The sequence below is a fragment of the Cricetulus griseus genome, assembly GCF_003668045.3.
Source record: "Cricetulus griseus strain 17A/GY chromosome 1 unlocalized genomic scaffold, alternate assembly CriGri-PICRH-1.0 chr1_0, whole genome shotgun sequence".
Classification (NCBI taxonomy): Eukaryota; Metazoa; Chordata; class Mammalia; order Rodentia; family Cricetidae; genus Cricetulus; species Cricetulus griseus.
In genome coordinates, this window is record NW_023276806.1 from 32,361,826 (window position 1) to 32,381,355 (window position 19,530).

At 39.1% G+C, this 19,530-nt stretch overlaps 1 protein-coding gene and 1 pseudogene across 1 annotated transcript in view; both read right to left on the bottom strand.

Annotated features, from left to right (window-relative positions):
• Arsj (arylsulfatase family member J) overlaps nucleotides 1–19,530 on the bottom strand; it is a 69,501-nt gene that overhangs the window by 30,731 nt on the left and 19,240 nt on the right. The gene's annotated exons all lie outside the window — the stretch shown is intronic.
• Nucleotides 12,026–18,844, bottom strand: LOC113831170 (annotated as a pseudogene).

Here is a 19,530-nt window from a genome sequence, read left to right on the forward strand (position 1 = left end):
TTACCATTGTTTTTTAAGAACATGAGAATTTACTGCAATGAAGACATACAGAAATTCAAAGACAGAGTCAACAAACAAGAGCTTAAGCATGGCTGCTTCTGACATCTCTGTAGCACTGATCATTATGTTTCTCCTTGAAATCCTATAGTCCGTGTTCATAGGAATTTAGTTCTAAAATACCATTGCATGGAAACATGGAGATAAAAATCACAAACATATAATAAAGAAGTAATTCAAAGAGTATCATCAAGATAGGTAGGCAAAATGACATGGTATTTGCTATTATTTAGACATACTAAAATATCAACATTTTATTTTAAAACAACTAAAACTTCCTAGATACTATAAAATATCAGGTTTACTCTACCTCTAGGGTTCCTAGAAGTGTTTGAATCTTTGTTAACCCCAAAGAAGTTTCTAGGGAAAGTATGCTCAATTTAAAGTATTTCCTGGTTCAAATTCTTTGGTGATGTCAGGAAATTATTAAACTGTACTGTTCCATAAAGATAGACTGCAAATTACAACAAGTAATTCCCTACTGCAGCTCATGTATATCAAACAATGTTATATGTAAATATGCTTTAATTAGATAGAAAGGTTAAAGATTTATAATAAAAATGATTAAAGTGCATTTCTATGATTAAAAGTTATAATCTGCAATTTTTATAAATTTGGTGATGTCTTATCATATTGCCATTACTACAATACATAATAGACTTTTAAGATAAACAAAAAGAAATGGTAAAACATGCTAAGAAACTTGTACAGTCCATTATAGTTTTGTTTTTAACTGTCTTGTCCTCAAATTAAAAAAGAGCTATTTATTCTTCAATTTAAAATCTTTATTAGAATGCTTAAGTAGTGTAATTTTAAGTTCTTGAATATAATGCCAATCTTACATAAGATGTCTACTTGATGAAAACTAAAATCTTACATTTTCCATAAAGTTAACTGAATTGTTAGGTGGTGCTGTCCATACATCTAAAAGAGAATCTTTAAGTATTACATTGCAGTTGGAGTGAATGTATTAACAATAATCTCTGGATCTCCAATAATGTTTCAGTGTCACACTAAGGAAAAAAAATAAAAGCATTTCTCCTTGGTGCCATTTGATCTTGGTTGGTACAAGATAGTCCAGATTTGAATTCTCTGCTTTATGCTCTCTATGTCTTCTGTTCTCTGGCTGTCTGTTGTAAAAGTCTGAATCTGTGTGGGCCTGAAGGCCATTTTGTGAATTTATCCCAGTGTTATTTCTGTGCCTGAATGTAACTTCGTATGTGTCTATCCCTAACATGGGCTTTGCTCTCTCTCTTTTACTAAACAACACAAAAAAATCTCATTGGGAAGGAATGAGAAATAAGTTATAAGGATCTATGTTTTTTTTTTATTTTTTCATAGTTAGAGGAATCTTAATAGAGTTTTAAAAGGGATTGAACCACTGACTCCAACTGTTCCAGATAACAGTATTACAAACGTTATTGTTTATGTACCAATATCCAGTTGTTGTGTCCAACATTTATTGTGGATATCCATTACATAAGATTGCTTCTAACCTCTTTGTTTGCTTTTTCAGCATTATGCATGCATTATTTGGGTCAGGAGCATGGAAAGTACACAACATAAGATTTTAGCTGTGTATTGCATTAGGTTGTAAAAGCCGACCACCTGCTGAATACAAGGCAAGTAAGGTTAGCTGTTACATTGTTCTTTTCAATGCAGGTTAAATAAATAGGCTAAATCCAGAGTAGGATAGCAGTCTAAGTGATCTAAGGGGTATCATTAACTCTGGCTGTGAAATCTGCCAATGGAGATCTATCACATGAGTATTGAATACTGCAGATCAGCTTCTTATATTTATTCTAAGAGCTAGGAATCTAACTTAATAGTATGCTTGATCGCCATGCACAAAGTCCTGTAGTAGATCCCTAGTATGTACATCCTAGGGATCATGGGATGCATCTGCAACCCCATCATTAAGGATGTGGAGGCAAAATGATCTGGAGATCAGGATGGTCATCCTCTGGTACATAGCAGGTTTGAGGTCAATCAGGGCTTTAGGAAACCCCGTTTCAGAAAACAAAGAGACAAAACCATTTATTACTTAGTTATAACACCAGTTATAGAAGATTTCCAGAAGCCAGCAGATTGAATGGCTCATTGGGGGCTGCCCATTCCCCAAATTATCTGTCTGTCTGTCTGTCTGTCTGTCTGTCTGTCTGTCTGTCTGTCTATCTATCTATCTATCTATCTATCTATCTATCTATCTATCTATCTACCTATCTATCTATCTATCTGCAATACTGCAAGACTATTAAATAAAGATTACCTTGAATCAGGGGACAGAGCTAACAACTAGCTGATTGGGATTGACTGTAGAGAATTCAGTAACTTGGGTGGAAAAGACTCACAGGAAGAAAAGGGCAGACACTTGAGTTTGATGTTTCCTTTTGGTCTTGTGGACAAGTAATAAGACACTTGCTGGGTCTCTGGCATAAAAGCAAGGTCAGCTGGTTGCCTCTCAGCTTTTCTGATCTAGCAAGTTTTTACCCCTACATCTGAATCTTTGTTGGTAAATAGAACAATAGAGACTTAGTTTAAACCTACATATTTTGGCCGTAGCAGAGCCAGGGCAGCAGACAGGAGGCTCTCCAGGCTGCTGTATAAGTGGACTGAGGGACATTGACTGTGGGGTCATGGGGGTCACAGATGATAACAGATTCTTGTGTAGCTGCCAAGCCAACAGAAAAATTATCTATCTATATGCCTACCTATCTACTTTGTGTGTGTGTGTGTGTGTGTGTGTGTGTGTGTGTGTGTGTGTGTGTGTGTGTGTGTGCATAGAGGCCAGAGGAGGGAACCAGGTGTCCTTCTCTTTAACTTCCTGCCTTGTTCCTTTGAGGCAAGGTCATTCATTAAACCCATGGCTCCTGTGTTTTCTGCTAGGATGATAACCAGCATGCTCTGCCAGTCCTCCTGTGCCCATTGCTTCCAGTGCACGGAAGATAGACATGCTTGCTCTGATAGATAGGCTTGCTCTGGCTTGTTAGGTGGGTGGTGGTTCCAATGCCAGGTAGGTTTCCACAGTTGCTTGGCAGGTACTTGTAAATACCGGACTATCTCTCCAGACCCTCTGGGGTACTTACTAATAATGCATTTATTTCTGTGTTCAGCAGGCTCTCCTTGCCTGGCATCTTTGTAAGTACAGAATCTCCCTCGCCCCCTGTCCAAGTACAGTTCTTCACACATGTAAGGATTGGTCACATGTTTCTGAGTTGTCTGCTACTTTGCCAAGCATCACATTCTATGGTTGTCAGCTCTCTTTAGCATATGCTTCGTTTTGTCAGTCTGCTCTTAAAATCTGGCACTGTGGAATCCCCTCCTTTGCTATGTGTCTCTACTTTCTCAATCTGCCATCCCATAATCAGTCATGGATCAGTTTGTTGAGCCAAGTTGGCAGTTCATAAAGGACTCAATTTGGCTGGTTAAAAGATGCACCCAATCTGATAGAAAAGAATCCCAGAAGACTGCCATGGCCACAGAGATAGCATTTGCTAACACGGTATTCATTGGCATCTTTGTGAAGCTGATCCATATCCGTATTCATAATATTATTGGGGGTGGCTGAGTACTTTCTCACTGTAGGAACTAGGGAACAGATGAGGCTGTGAGAAGCTCATGAAATAAGACGTCGGCATCCTGTGCTTTTCTTTTGTTTCCTCCTTTCTAAGAGGTTTTCTATTTCTAAATTAAAATAATTTTAAAATAAATATGTTTTTCCATAAAACATTTCACTTTGAATTGAATGTAGCACTCTGAACGTGTTCTCAGTGGCAGAGTGTTCAGTGGGACTATCACTTTTCTCAATGGGAGGTTCAGTGTCTGTCAGTTTTCTAGGAAGAGAAAACCCTGAGATACTTTCCATCTAAGTTGTTGTTAGGCTAGGTTTCCATCATCTTTTAGAAGAGTGCATCAGTTTGTTGGTCTTTACAGAAAATTTTCCAATTTCTTGAGGCTTTCTTTCAATCTCCCTACTACTTATAAGTCTTGAAAATATTTTTTTTGTCATTCACTCTATCACCTAATCCTCCAGTTAATTTTAGGGAATGTGAGTGTGTGTGTGCAGAGTTTGAGGTAAGAGTACTTCAGTTAATGATAAATACCAAACCCACTTTGAATGGCACATTTTATTCATTACTCTGTGCTTTTTAATTTAAATTAATTGCCTTTTCTATAAGTCTTCCTTATTGAAACTAAGATATAGCATACCTTTAACTTTCCCTGATGTCATTATGCTTGAACAAATTTAAGTGACATTTTTTTAGCATGCTTTTTTTTTTGTTTTGCAAATAATACAGGGTACCATCTAGTGATAATTAATGCCTTTAGTGACTTATTCTATGCAATCAATTGTTTAACAACAAATTAATCAAGGTGCTTGTATTAATCAATCCCATTTCTAATATTTAGACTGTTTCTGATTTTGACATTGGCACATTCTATACCTTCAGTATTATGATATTCGTGATTGCCATGAGTATTCAATGTCTGCTCTTATTATTTTATGCATGTATTTATGTTAAAAAATACTGCATGCAATTTAATCCATTCAGCTTGATTCAACTAACTGTTCTCACAGTACCTTAATTAAGATAATCAAGGGTTTCTGAGGGAGGTTAAACCCTGGGTTAAGTAGTGCTGGAAGTAGTCACTAGAGGGCAATAGAGGGTTAAGAAATAAGTACCAAGCAGCGGCATGGTCCAAAGGACAAAAAAAAAATAACAAAAAACAAAAAACCAATGGGGCCATTTGGGATCAAGTGGTAAACACCTTAGCTCTTAGCTCTTTGTAGGAGAGGCTAATCTCTGGCTTATCCCCAAATTCCAGTTTAGCTAAGAATCTCATGAGGACATGGATATAACTTGGGAAGAACCAATAAGAATCAGCTATTAAGCACTTAACCATCTCAAAGCAATGTCAGACATCACTAGTAAGTCTTGAATAGATGTCAGACAAGAAGAGCCTTGACAACAGAAACCTTGGTGTGATGACTAAATCAGATGTCTGTATTGAAAGCCAAGATCAAAATAGTGCAGAGTCAGCATTAACAGCCTGGACATTGTGACTATCGACCGCATGTCTGCTAGAGAACTGCAATGTCTCCCACTTCTGGAATAACTTTGTAAAGAAATATTATGCTAATTTCACAAGCAGGAAAACTGGAGAGCAGGGTGTTAGGAATTCAGACAGCAGAGTCATGTGTGATATGAGCTGAAGTCATCTGAACTGTAGAGCACTGACTGTGTGCTAAAAGACTGTGTGCATGCTGCTGTAGTAATGAGATTGACTGGGGGGAAGCATATGGGGAAAACTGGGCAGAAATCTGTTCCCAAGGCCCAGCCATTCTTATTAGTCTCTGTTAAGAGGTGATCTGTCTTCTCTCTTAACTTGGGCTTCACCACCCCCTCCCAGGTTGAAGTTCACTTTGTGCATGATGATGCAAACAAACTTACTGACACATTTGGTTTTCTTTAAAGAAGCAAGGAAAATCTATTCCATATAAGTATAATATATAAAACTTAGTTTAATTGTATGTATTTCATACAAAATAAACGCAGTGAAAAGTTTCAGCAACAATTCTAACATTAGATAAGATGTATACAATTTCCCCCAAACATAGTTAAGGGTGAGCAAGCTTAGAGGGCTAGAAACAAATTTAATTTATTCATCTATAAATCTAAGTGGATGGATTAATACATTTTTGGCTTAAAATGATCAGTGAAAACTTCATAAAGGAACCTTTAAAGAACTGACTGAAATAACAAAGTACTCTGAAAAATAAAGATGATTCAAAATGTTAACTCACAAAATGATAAGGTCACTGTTGTCTAAGATGCATGGCATGAGTTTAAACGAAATTGCTTAAGAAAGCCTGCAACTCAAAAGGCATTGTTTCTAAGCATCTTGGAAGTACTCTAGAGTGAACTGTAAGTGACTGTAACAGTAAGAATTCCTTTTGAAAGTACAATTCTCTATAGTTTTACTGTTCTGAGTTTCTAGGATCTTTCTCAGCAAAGGCATAATTAATGTATGAGCAGAATAATCTATTTGGAGTTTTCTGAAGGGATGTCTGGTTTCCCAGGGTGGCTAACCTTTTAAATATTTGAATGAATTCATTACATACCTAAATACATAACAGATATTAACAATGATCTCCCTTGGCTCTACCTACTCTTTTCCATCATATACAAGTACAATATTCCTTTCAACTAATTAAATTTTTCTTAAAATTAACAGATGATGCTTCCATAATAGCTTTCTTTCATCCAAGAAAAAACCCACTAATTTTCAAGAAGTATGAGATAGAAAATGATTCAGATTTGTGGACTAGAGGCCCATAATACACACTATTTGCTTACATTTTCAATTTTGTGAAATTTAATTTAAAATTCAAAATAAATACCAAGAAAATAAAAAAATAGTATGGTGTATTTCAAAGTTGGCCTCAAGATAAACACCTAGAAAGTTTCAGACATCAAAGGAATTTTTCTCTTTATTTCATTTAAAGCTTAAACTTTAAGTACTCTAAGGGAAAAATGCATGGACCCCAGATAATGGGAAGGGGCAGGATTTCCTGAGCTAATTGTGAGCATGAGGGTAGGGGAGAGGGAGCTGCCAGAATGAGAGGAGGAGAAGAGGAGGGTAGAGGAGGAAATGGAGGAGCAGAAATGTTGAGTTGGGGGAAGAATAGAGGAGAGCAGGATGAGAGACACCATATCAGAGGGAGCCATTATAGGTCTGAGGAGAGATTTGGCACTAAGGAGATTTCCAGAGATCTATAAGGATGACATGAACTGACAATCTAGGCAATGGTGAAGAGGATAACCTAAATGCCCTTCCCCTGTGATGAGACTGATGACTACTTTTTATGCCATCCTAGAGCCCTCATCCAGTGGCTGATGGAAGCAGAGGCAGACACCCACAGATATACACTGAACTGAACTCTGGAACCTAGTTGCAGAGAAGGAGGGATGAAGATCAAAGGGGTCGGTACCAGGCTGGTGAAACCCACAGAATCAGCTGGCCTGAACAAGGGGGAGCACATGGACCCCAGACTGCTGTCTGGAAGGCCAGCATAGGACTGATCCAGACCCCTGAACATGGATGTCAATGAGTAGGCCTCTGTACTCTAGGGGGCCCCTGGTAGTGGATTAGTATTTTTCCCTGGTGTAAGAAGGGACTTTGAGAGCCCATCCCACGTGAAAGGATGCACTCTTGACCTGGACACATGGAGGAGGGCCTAGGCCTGGTCCAGGATGATGTGGTGGACTTTGGGGAGCCCCCGTTGAGGGCCCTACCCTGCCTGGTGAGTGGAGGGTGGATGGGGAAGGGGACAGGTAGAGGGTTGGGGGGGACTTTTGGGGGAGGGGAGGGAGAGGGAGAAGGGATTGACATGTGAATCAAGCTTGTTTCTAATTTGAACTAATAAAAAAATAAGAAAAAGAAAAAATAACTTTAAATACTATCTCTTTTATCTTTCACTGTACTAATTATTCCAAGGATGAAGATTCCCATGGCTCTTATGGGCATTTTTCATGTACAAGTACAATAGGTGGAGATTTATCTCATAGCAGCAACACAGCTGGTCCCAACTTATACCAGGTAGCAATGAAGCTGTTTCTAAGATGTCCACGGACACCCCACACCTACATTCTAGGAGCCATGCAACCTCTTAGAAATGATCTGGGGTTTGTTCTAGTGCAGCAGCATTCTTACTTTTGCTGTTCTCTGTGTACTTATTTGTCCAGTGTTATTTTAGTGTTCTATTCCCTCCTATAAATGGAGCTCTGCTCTTTTCTCTCCTTTCCCAATTTCTTCACTGTTTTCTTTAGCATATGTGAGCATCTGTTTGAGAGCCCAAGCCAGATGGATACAATTCATTATTGGGGAAATCTGAGGAAAAGAAGATCAAGGTTCTTTTTACATAGGCATGGTGGATGAAAAGGACGAAAGGATGGTGGGGCTGGAAAAGCACACACTGCTCAGGAGTATACCGAAGTCATGAAAGGTTCCACCAAACAACAGGCGCTGTGTAAACGCAGGATGAGATTGGCTCTTAGCTACACTTGCCTTTCCTCCAAAATCTATCAAAATTAAGGAGCACCTTGGTTGCTATGGAGATATTCACTCAGCACACTACACCAAGATCTATAAAGTCTTAGCTGTGTATGGTCATCTCAACGACTGTATAATTAAATAAAGAACAAGATTGGGAAAACCAGTGGAAACACTCAGAATCCAGGTTTCAATCCATCTTCCAAGGGCCAGGCTGTGGTTTTTCTTATAAAAGAAGCTCCATGTTCCCATGGGTAGAGCCCAATAAAATACCAAGGGAATTATAATGAATCTGCAGTGTTTTCCACTGCAGTGCTTTCCAGTCTAATGTTGCTTTGTTATAATCATCATTTAGAGTTGAGGTAATTGAGTCTTAGGGAAGTACAGGGATTTGGTGGCCTACATCTTATAAAACAACATTTTAAATACAACTTTCAACTCCAACCGATGCTTTTGTATTCTAAATCTGCTATTATTTCCCGTACATTATTCTGGCTCTTTAAAAATGTTAGACATAGTCTACATGGCAGGGGAATCTATTGTGATTCAGATTTTAATGCAATTTACAGGAAACATTGCTGTATAGTATCTTCTATCATCAGGAGCTCTGAGCTAACAGTACTTCTGAACCATTGAAATTATTAAAAAAGTAAACACTGGAAAGTGAAACATCTGTGTTGTGTCAAAATTATTCCCTCCCCATGTGCTGACACTTGATGTTTGGGTAGACTAAAGCCAAAGGGCAAAAATAGATGCCATCTCTCTGCCCCCCACCCTGCTTCAACATGATGGGATGGTTCTTGAGGGTTACGGGCTCCTGCTCTGCACAAATCATGGTTCACAGTGAAGAGCACTGGTCTGAAATGCGGTGCATGAAGACAAAGCTTCAAAGCACGACCACCTGTAGGCACCTTGGCCCCAGTGTTCCAGTGCTGTAGGGTTTTAGAATAAAAACAAGAGATACACTGAGATAGAAAACTTTGATATCCCCACCTTTAGACGATGTTGTCTCCAGGCTAGGTGATGTGTGCTCATGTCATGGATGCTTGAACTTGTACTGCTGTTTCTTAAGGCTTGTGATCCTTCTAATCATGAAAATATCAAGAGAGTTTGAGCAGGAGTCTTTCAAATTTTTATAGAAAGTGCAATTCACTCTTCATTGGAGGAAAATGCAAACACATTTAGTTAAAATAGAAAACAGTTTGCTAAGTTCTGAGTAAACTAAGAGTGCTGATTGTTATCACTGCAAAATGTAAATTTTTTTACTCTTAACAAAAAGAAAGGATACCATTAATAAACCTTTTTTTAGGGAGTGGATTTTGATATTGCATAGTGGCCAAAATAAGATGATTTCTTTGGTCTTCATATTCATACTATAAGTAGAGAAGGCTAATTTCACTCTATCCTGAGACACACTCACCTTTATTCTGTATGATATCAACCCTCTGTCTCAGAAGTATCTAGATGTGCAAACATTCTTTTGGAACAAAAAATATAGTATGATCCACCCATGTGGGAAACTCTACAGCGGCATCTTATCATACTTGGAGTGATTCCTAAAGTCCTTTCCAAGGCTGCCAGGCTGTCTGTAGTCTGTGCTTGACTTCTGCCATACACTCTACACATTTGTTCCACACTAGGCTGTTGATCACATCTTCAACATGCCAACAGGTTCCAGTTCCAAGATCTTTACCACTGTTTCTGGAACCCAGAACCAATTCCAGTGCAATTCTTTTACTTTACTTCATCGAAAATCTTTCCTCTTCATATGTGCCCTGTCGGGAGGGGGGGGGGACGACACAATTCCTTATTCCTTAAGTTGACTTATTTTCTTTACAGTATTCACTATTACTTAATACTCTAACATATTTTACCAGTATATAAGTCTGAGATACAAACATGCCACTTTGCAGTGTAAGATGTTCAGCTATAAGAATCTAGCTGATAATTCGCTTAATATTTATATGCAATCTACTTCAAATCTGTGTGTCTTAGGAAGGTGATATGCACTGGATTGTTGTATTATGTGTATTCTATTTCACGGTATTCAGTTTACAAGTTAAGAGATTAGATATTGTCAGACATTTTTCTTTTTGTCCAAGAACAGAGATTCACTACATTTTACACTGAGCTTTTGAACATGCATAATTCAAGCATGGAACATCTCCAAATATTAAAGGGCAGAGATATGGGCCTAGGGAACGAACCACACATTTACAAGGTGTAAAGTGAAGTGAGGAGTACACAGCCTCAGCCACACAGTTTTTACGTGAGGAGAATAGAAATAGAAGCTACTTCAAAGATAAGCCAGATGAAATCATGGCAGTCCTACTATCAGGCCAACTTCTCAGCCTCACCAGCCTCCCACCCAGTTACTGGTATCAATGAAATAGTGACTTTTTGGGTCAGAGGTCAAGAGAAATCCCATTTGGTCAGGATGGATGACTTGGAGGACAGTGGCCTGGAGGTGCCATCGTTATTGTTGACTCTTGAGCTAGCAAGAAGCTTGACATCAGGGAGCACCCACAGGTCAGAGAGCCTCGATTTGGCCTGCCACAACCCATGGGTGAGAAAAGACTCAGAGAGACAGTTGTTGAAAGCAAGAGCAGAAACTGCTAAGCCAAAGGATTCAGAAGGCAAGAGTTGGGCTCAAACCCGGAAGTGCATTACCAGAGATACTTGTGTCTTCTACTACAGCTGGAAACAGATTTTATCAGTGGAGTTTACTCATTGAGTTCATTAGTTCCAGTCAGTGGGTCATTTACATACCTATGTATCCTTCACAAGAACCCTAGCATTCTGAGAACACATGTGACTCCTTGTATGTAACTCCTCAGTGGTACCCTCCAGAGGGGGTGACTAATGCTCATGACATCTTGAAGGGAAGAATATGTCCTTGCTACCTATCTCAGCTCCACAGTTGCATCTTGCATGGTTGTCTCAATGCACTCGGGAGACAACCTTCAGATGAACATACACCACTGCATAGGGTGCCATCCAGGAACTCTTTAGGAGAATGAGAGAACCTGCCCAGTCCTCAGACAACAAAGCTAACTGACATGCAGAGGTCCTCATACACAAAAGAAAACAGAGAAACAAAGAAACAAAAAACCCCAAACAACAACAAAACCCAAACTGTCACTATGGAAACAGCTCTGGCAGACATCAGGAACATCACAACACAGACTCAACAATAGTGTAAACCATAGGAAAGGCAGTAGTTCAGTATTCAGTGGATGGATCCTCCACTCCCACCCACTTGTAGAAATTGTAGTATCCAGTTTGATAAACCAGAAAGAAGCTGCTGGAAATGCTTCATCCACTTCACATGGATTCCTGTTTTTTTGTTTTGTTTGTGTTAACTACACAATTAAGATTTTAATTTTATTATAAATAAAAAAGACATCATGGTGATACTGTACTCGTATTAGCACATTTGAAATCAATGCAATGTGATGATGCTATATTTAAACGTTTAAGTATTTTTATACATCCCTGTTGCGATAAATCTTTCTGCCAAAAGCCGCCGAGCCCCACCGCCACGTGTACACTTTATGCCAGCCGCCTGCCCGAGTTAGGCCCAAATAAATACACAGAAACTTGTATTAGGTATAATGCTGCTTGGCCAATGACTAGGATTCTCATCTGTTAGTTCAGTCTCAATTATCATACACCTATATATTTTATAAGACTTATCTTATTGGACGCCTTATTGGCATCCCTCCTTGCTTGTGACTCACATTCTGCCGCTGGAGGAGGCGAACAGGAAAAAGGGACCCTTCCTGTTTCTCCTTCACTTAAATATGAGTCTCCTTGATATGTCACTTCCTGCCTGGATCAGTACTTCTCTACTACATTTCCCAGAATCCTCTTTGACTCCTAGTTCTGTCTAACTTGCTGTCTCATTGGCCAAACAGTATTTTATTTAACAATCAATAAGATAAACATACACAGAAGTACATTCCCCATCACATCCCCTTTAACATATTCATGTAGCTTTTGTTTATGCATCTTCCCCATTTGGGGAGGCAATATATTTTTAGTTTCTTTTCTTTCTTTTTTTAATCTTCCTTTCTTTTTTTTTTAAAAAGCTGTATCCCAGGTTTTTTTTTTTATTTAAGACCAAATAATGAATAACAAACTCACAATCAACACCATCACTGAACTTCATCTTCCCCCACCCTTTTGGGGCTTCTGATCCCTCCTCAGTAAATAAACTTAACCCCAAAGCTGTGGTGGCTCTGGGTTCTCTTATTCTACATGCTTTCCCTTGCCTCAGCTTGCATCATCCTCAAGAAGGGTTGGTCCCTTGGATTGAATGCATGGGAGAGCCTAGAGCAATGACAGCAACAAAGGGAAAGGCATCACCCTCAGAAAAGTGACCCAAAAGAAGAATAGAGAGCAGTGAAGTGGGGGCTCCCATAGCCTGGAGGACCAAAATGAATGCCTGAGGGGGCAGAAGAAAGGATACAACCGTTCACCAACCTCCTAGGGAAAGAGACCCTGAAGCCTCAGACTCCTCGTACTGGGAACAGCCATTGTTTGATCCTTTGCTCTTCTGGTACCAGTTACAGAACCACACTCAGACTACATGTTCCCCCAGTCCAAGCTGCTCTGAGATGATGGGAGGCTTTGGGCACTGCTGAAAAATGCTTCCCAGGTTCCTCGTCCCAGGATTCTCAATGCTCCATCTGCTTTCTCTTGCAGGCCACCACCAGGGTCACTGCTTTGTATATCTCCTGAAGGTTTGTATTGTCAGCTTCCTCCACCCACATCTTTACCAGAGGCCCTAGTTTATACATGTTCTTGAAACTGAGCGTCAGGGTCCCAAAGCAACAGATGGTGGTATACTTGAATACCTTTTCAAAGAGAATACCCACACTGATCCCCACGTTGGCCTGGGTGTGCCACAAGTAAATCCTCTTCTGCTTTGGCAGCTTGGCAAACTGCTCTAGATCCTTCTCCAGGGTTTTCATGTCCTAGGACTCCTTGGGACTTGGTTCTACTTTCTCCAAATTCATGACAGTAGGCAGACAGTACAGGTCCCAGGGGAGGCCTCCCCGGAGTTGCTTTCCGCTCCTGCTCCTGCCTGGCCCTCTGGCAGCAAAGTCTCCAGGCCAACTGGGCACTAGACCCAGTCCAAACAGAGGTCCACAGTATGCTATCCCTCCACAGAACTCACATGGCGGGGAACATGAGGAGATTCCCAGCACCTCTGAGCCTGGTCCTCCCTATGGCCCGATTCCAGGCTCAACTGGTGGCCCTTGGAAGCCTAGCCAGGTCCGAGGATCCACCCAGGCTGGGGAGTTACAACCCTCCTAACATATCACACCTAGTTGGTAGGGGTGAGACAGTAAAGTCTGAAGCCAGGTGTCAGGCAATGGGAAAGACAGGCAAAGCAAGCCAGGTGCCTGAGAGAAGGAGGGCTCACCTAGGAATTCCTTAGTTTCCTTTTGTTTTGCTTTTCTGTGTTTCCCTCCCTCACTTTCCACATATGTGGGAGTTTTGTGACTTCATTTTGTTTTTTTCTCTTTAATTCTCATGTTTTATTATTGCTATCATCATTACATTTAGCTAATTTCGTGAACACTTTTTGTTTTGTTTGTTACTTTGTAAGATGGTCTTATGGAGCCCAAGTTAGCCTTGCATTTACACTGGCCAAAGGCACTGAGATAAACATTAATGTTATAGAAATAAATACAGTTACAGACACTTACTTTTTGACAAAGGTATCAAACACACAAACACTAGAGAAAAGACTGCCTGTTTTGTTTTTTGTTTGTTTGTACAAATGATGTTTAGCCATCTGCAGCTCATCTGTGTTTCCAAAGGTAGAATGAAATTAGAACCATATCTCTCACCTTGCACAAAACTGCATTTTTAGAAATCAAAAACCTTAAAGAAAGAACTGTTAATTAGACACTGCTGGAGGAAACCATGGGGAAAACAATTCAGGATGTAGACATGGTTAAGGATTTCTGAACAAGCATCTAGCAGCACAGGAAAGGCTCTCAAGACTTGCCATCTGGGACTACATGGAATTGAAAAGCTTCTGCACAGCAAAGGGAACAATCACCAGTGTGATGAGGTGGCATTCAGAATGGAAAGAAATCTCTTCCATAGTATCCAGCATATATAAAGAGCTGAAAATATCAAATCATAACCCCAACATACAATCAACACATGGACTGATGAGATTAAAAGAAGAAATACAAAGGCAAATAAGTTGAAAAATATTCAGTATCCTAAGTAATGAGGTGAACGAAAATGAAAACTACTTTGAGATGCCATCTAACTTAGTTCTGATGATTATCATGAGAAAAAATACATTAATACAAATGGGAAAGGATGTGGGGGAAGGAAACTCAAATACCCTGCTGATGTGAACACAAACTGGTACAGTCTCTATGCAACACACTGTGGAGTTTCCTCAAAAAGCTGAAATACAGTCCATTCATACTGCTCTTGGGAATATAAATGAAGGATTCTAAGTTAACATATCACAGAAGTACTTGCTTATCTGTGTCTATTACAGCCCAAGTCACAATAGCAAGTTATGGAATTAGCCTAGATGTCCTCAACACTGGACAGCAGAAAGGTACTATGTATACACAATGTGATTTTATGGAGTCATAAAGAAAAATGAGATAATGACATTTGGAGGCAAATGAATGCAACTAAAAATCCCTATGTTAAGCTAAATAATTGGACCCAGAGAAATATTGCATTATTTTCCTCTCACATGAACTTAAATTCAAAATGTGTGTGTGTGTAATTGTTGTATGTGGATGTAGATCACAAAACTAGGAAGGAGATCATGAGAAATAAGAGAACTTAAGGAGGGTGGGAATAAGTGAAGTTAAGGAATACAAAGTAATATGAAAGCAGATGCTTGGATTAACTAGGGGAAAAGGGAGGGACAATGGGTGAAAACGAAGTTTAATGAATGAGAAAAATTTTATGACACACATGAATGATGATTCCATGACAAAACCCATTGCTTTTCATGTGTAACCTAGAAATGTGATAAAAAAACATACTTTGATGAATTAAAAATATGCATTTAATGATTTGGGTGCTCCTAACATGAAATGCTCACATGATGGAATGCTTTAAGTAATGCTAGGTTTGCGGGGGGAAGCCTTGGGGAAGATTCATTATACAAAGAGGTAATAGCAACAGAGGCTTCAACATGGTATCTGAGGCCTTATGACAGCAATGGTTTTTCATATTGTGCTTCAGGAAAACTATTGCTACAATTTAATTCAAATATTATGATTAGAATTCTCAAATGGTAGTTTTTCCTTTGTTTTAAAGTTAAAAGTTGAAAATACCTTTCCTGAGATGAGTAGACAGGAAAAAAATAACTCCTTTATGTATGTAAAGCAACACTCTAAAACTTATCAGATAATAAAATAGGAAAAAAAAAAACCCAGCACCCAGAATGATCATATGCTTGCATAGAAAATGTGATTTTTTTTTCAAATTGTTTTGTAGCAAATGTAGAGCTGTGTTGATGCCTATTAAATCAACCTTTGTATGGTGGAGCATCTAAGGGCAAGTACTCCAAGTCCCCTCTACTCTTGGGTACAGACATGTAATCCAGAACGCAAATTATATTTTCATATTTCATAGGACTGATTTCCTTTTATATACCAAACACAACGATTTGCTTTCATGAAATAATTTTTCATTCTTTTCCAAAAAAGGGAACATTACATTTCAAAAAATTTATAGACTGGTGAAGTGGCAAAAAAAATCTTAAAATCAAACTAGAATTTCATCTGCGAGGCTTAAGTACCTCTCCCAGTTTTATGATGTAATGGCAATCTTAAAAGTTTTATGAATAAGTAGCACATTGAATCACAGCATGAACCTGACATCCTGTCTGGTAACATCTTCCAGGTTAAGCTTAGCAATTATATATTTTATATTCCACGCTTAAGTGCCCAAGCAAAACAACCGTTCTGAATGACATACACAAGAGCAGCAAATCTTTGTAAATCTTAATGTTGTTTTAGGAAGCAGTTAAAAGAAACTGTAAGCCGGCATATGGAAAATTATAAATGCAGCTAGATATTGCCTAGAATTTAATTAGGGATGCCTTCCAGCTATTGCTACTACCTGGAGCCTCTTCTTACGAGTCTCTTCTCCAAAACATACTATGGGGTAAAAGCAAAAAGTGAAGAGAGTGGAAGAGAGAAAGGGGGAGAAGGACAGGGAGAGACCGAAGTAGAATAAGGTAGAAAAAGCTAATTATCTGATTTAAGATTTATTTAGTGATTTACTTGAAGCACTACTTGTATTGACGATTTGCCAAGCATGACTTCACTTTGTATCTCAATCAGAATAACCCAAGGAAATAACTGAAACAATGGTTGATTGCCCTTAACAACCTGCTGACTTCCAGCTAGGTGTCTGTAAAAAGTTAAAACCCACTCCATCTTGTGGTTTACACTCTATAACCTCTATAACGAGGGCAACAACTGGACCTTATGTTGAAACCCTTCAGGAGATGTCCTGGCTTCGGTTCACCAGTGGCATCTCCTCCCTTCCACTCTCACTGGTGTCAGAGTGCTTGCCAGAAAGATACGCACAGTAGGACCACCACTGTATCAAGTGCTTCTGTGTTTAAGTCATCCCTTTATTAAAGGAAGAGAGAAACAGAAGCAAAAATCAGAGCTCAAAATGCTACGTGCATTCTAGCCACACAAAGTGTCATCAGTGCTATGACTAGTGACAGCACATGACTTCATGTCTATCTCTGTAGAAGATTAACATATTTATTTGCAATACGTTCCCTTAAACAGACTAATAATGATTTTAAAAAATGTCCTCCATGCCTTGATGCAGACTATACCCTACATCATGGATCTGCTGCTTTTCTCTGTGGCTATGAACTTGGGTATTTCCATCTTAGGTGTTATTTTTATATACAACTGCCAACAGAGGCAAGAGGATCGGCACAGAGGTTTGGAAAAGACGATGTCAATGGCAAGATTAAATAAACTTTCAAACAGATTTCATTTTTGTGGTTCAAATTCACTTCTCCCATTGATTTAATCATTGACTTTCCACTAGTTTGTCTTTCCATCTTGAAAACACCTTCCTTTTGAACCTTTGACTTCTCTAATTACAATAGTATTCTCTTTCCTGAAACCCTCACCTAGCTTAGGACACTCTCCTTTCTACTCCATCAGTAGTTTTAAACAACTTTCAAGAATCAAAGCATTTGTTTAAGGAATTTGTGGTGGTGGGTGTTGATGGGTGGGAGGCTGGGTGATTAAATGATCTTCTGTTTTGCTCTGAGTAGAACATTTCTTTTTCAGGCAAACATTGTGAAATTAAGTAATGCACCGCCAGTTGCTGTGGGGATTGTGCTGGTTGGCTCACAGGGAACATCACCACCTCATCCAATGGTGGACTGTGGGGAAATACTTTCTGTTCACACTCAGTTCAGTGTTTTATCTCATTAACAGTCCAGCCTCTAAATATGCATGCCATTTCTTTTCAAAATCTGTCTGTTTAATGTTTCAAATGCACAGACTCTTAACTGGTGACTCAAATCCCCGGTATTGAATCATCTAGCCAAATATGAGTCAGAGCAATAGAGGCCTTGCAGACATGTAGCTAACTGAACTTCAGGGAAATATGTAAACTTGTGAACAACTTCTTGGTCTCAAGGGAGAGAGAAGTTTTGGTTGTTAGGAGATGTTGGAGTAAGAGAGAAACAGCACAAGGCTGTTTTCCTGTCTTATCTTTCCTGAACATCTTTTTAGACAACCTCAACTCCTATTATTATTTTCCTTAAAAGGATCACAGTGACCATGTGTGGCATTTAAACAAAGATTTTACAGACAGCTGCTGTATCTTACTTTATGCTAATTCACCGTGGACTTCTTTTGAAGGCCATTTGGCAGTGACAGCCAGCACAGGATTAACTATCTCATCCGAATGTGTTTGGCTGTGTATTATCAAAGGAATTTTTTTTCCCTGAAAGATGAAATAAACACATGAAGCCTAACGGCAGAGTTGAAAGTTATTCCCCACCTCATATTATGGTTCCTATCTACTTGGGTTAATGTGATTATGACCCAACAGTCACCAAGCAGAATGTTTTTCTGAAAGTTTTAGTTGCTCTTGTTTTTATACCAAGGTTTGGATGACCCACCGTACAGCAGTATTCCTTCTAACACTGATTGTTTCCTGATTAGTTCTCTATTCTTAACAGTGTTGGTATTTATTTCAGTTTTTTTTTTCTTTGCATTTCAGCAGCTCCCTTCTCATTTCTGGCGGTGCAGTTTTACAGTACTGATAAGGAACTAGGAAACAGCAATAAAGCAATGACAAGATATTAAAAATGAGATGCTGGTATAACGTGTTATAAATACACATCAAAAAACAGACAGCAAGGAGGATACCTGTCATGTGATCATATCCCTGATTGATTTTTGTTACCTTTCCCTCTTCTCTAAGTGACTATTGATATGGTATTAGCTAAAAACTTGAAGAACTGGGGATATTGACATCTGAGAAACTATACACCCCAGAAGTAGTTCTTTTGTTATTATTCTCCTCACACTCCTTTTGTCCTAGACTGGATGCTAAATGACCTACGTCCACGGTAGCATTACAATATCATAAGACTATGTGGAGGTTTGAAAGAAAATGGTCCCAAAGGGAGTGGCACTATTAGGAGGTATGGTTTTGTTGGAGTGTTCGGTGTTGTTGGATGAAGTGTGTCACTGTGGGGATGGGCTTTGAGGTTTCATATATGCTCAAGCCAAGTCCAATATCTCAGTTTACTTTCTGTTTCCTGCACGATGTAGAACTCTCATCTCCTTCTCCCATGCTGCCATGTCCCACCATGATGATAATGGCCTGAACCTCTGAACTGTAAGCCACCAAATTAAGTGTTTTCCTTTATAAGATTTGTGGTGACCATTGCAATGTCTCTTTATAGCAATAAAAACCCCAATTAAGACAGATTATCACCCATACCTGCTGCTCTTCTATCCTGTAACTACCCAGAATAGTTAAGCAAATGGCAAGCTCTGATTCTTACAGAGATGGTCACCCTACCCACACCCTTCCAGCAGGATTTCCTCCAAATGAATGCCAGGGAGAAAGAAGTTTTGGTTATGAGATGTTGGAGTAAGAGAGAAACAGCACAAGGCTGTTTTCCTGTCTTATCTTTCCTGAACTTAAACATCTTTTTAGACAACCTCAACTCCTATCATTATAAAGAATAAAAATAAAAAAGATTGTCTTATCACATGAAAACATTCAATGACAATCACTTAAATATAGCTCTTAAAAGCATAGGATTAGGAGCAGAGTGGAACATCAACATTCAAAAAATTCAAGAGACGAGGCTAAGTTCATGCATGCTTGTGACACCTAATTTTTGGCAGACAG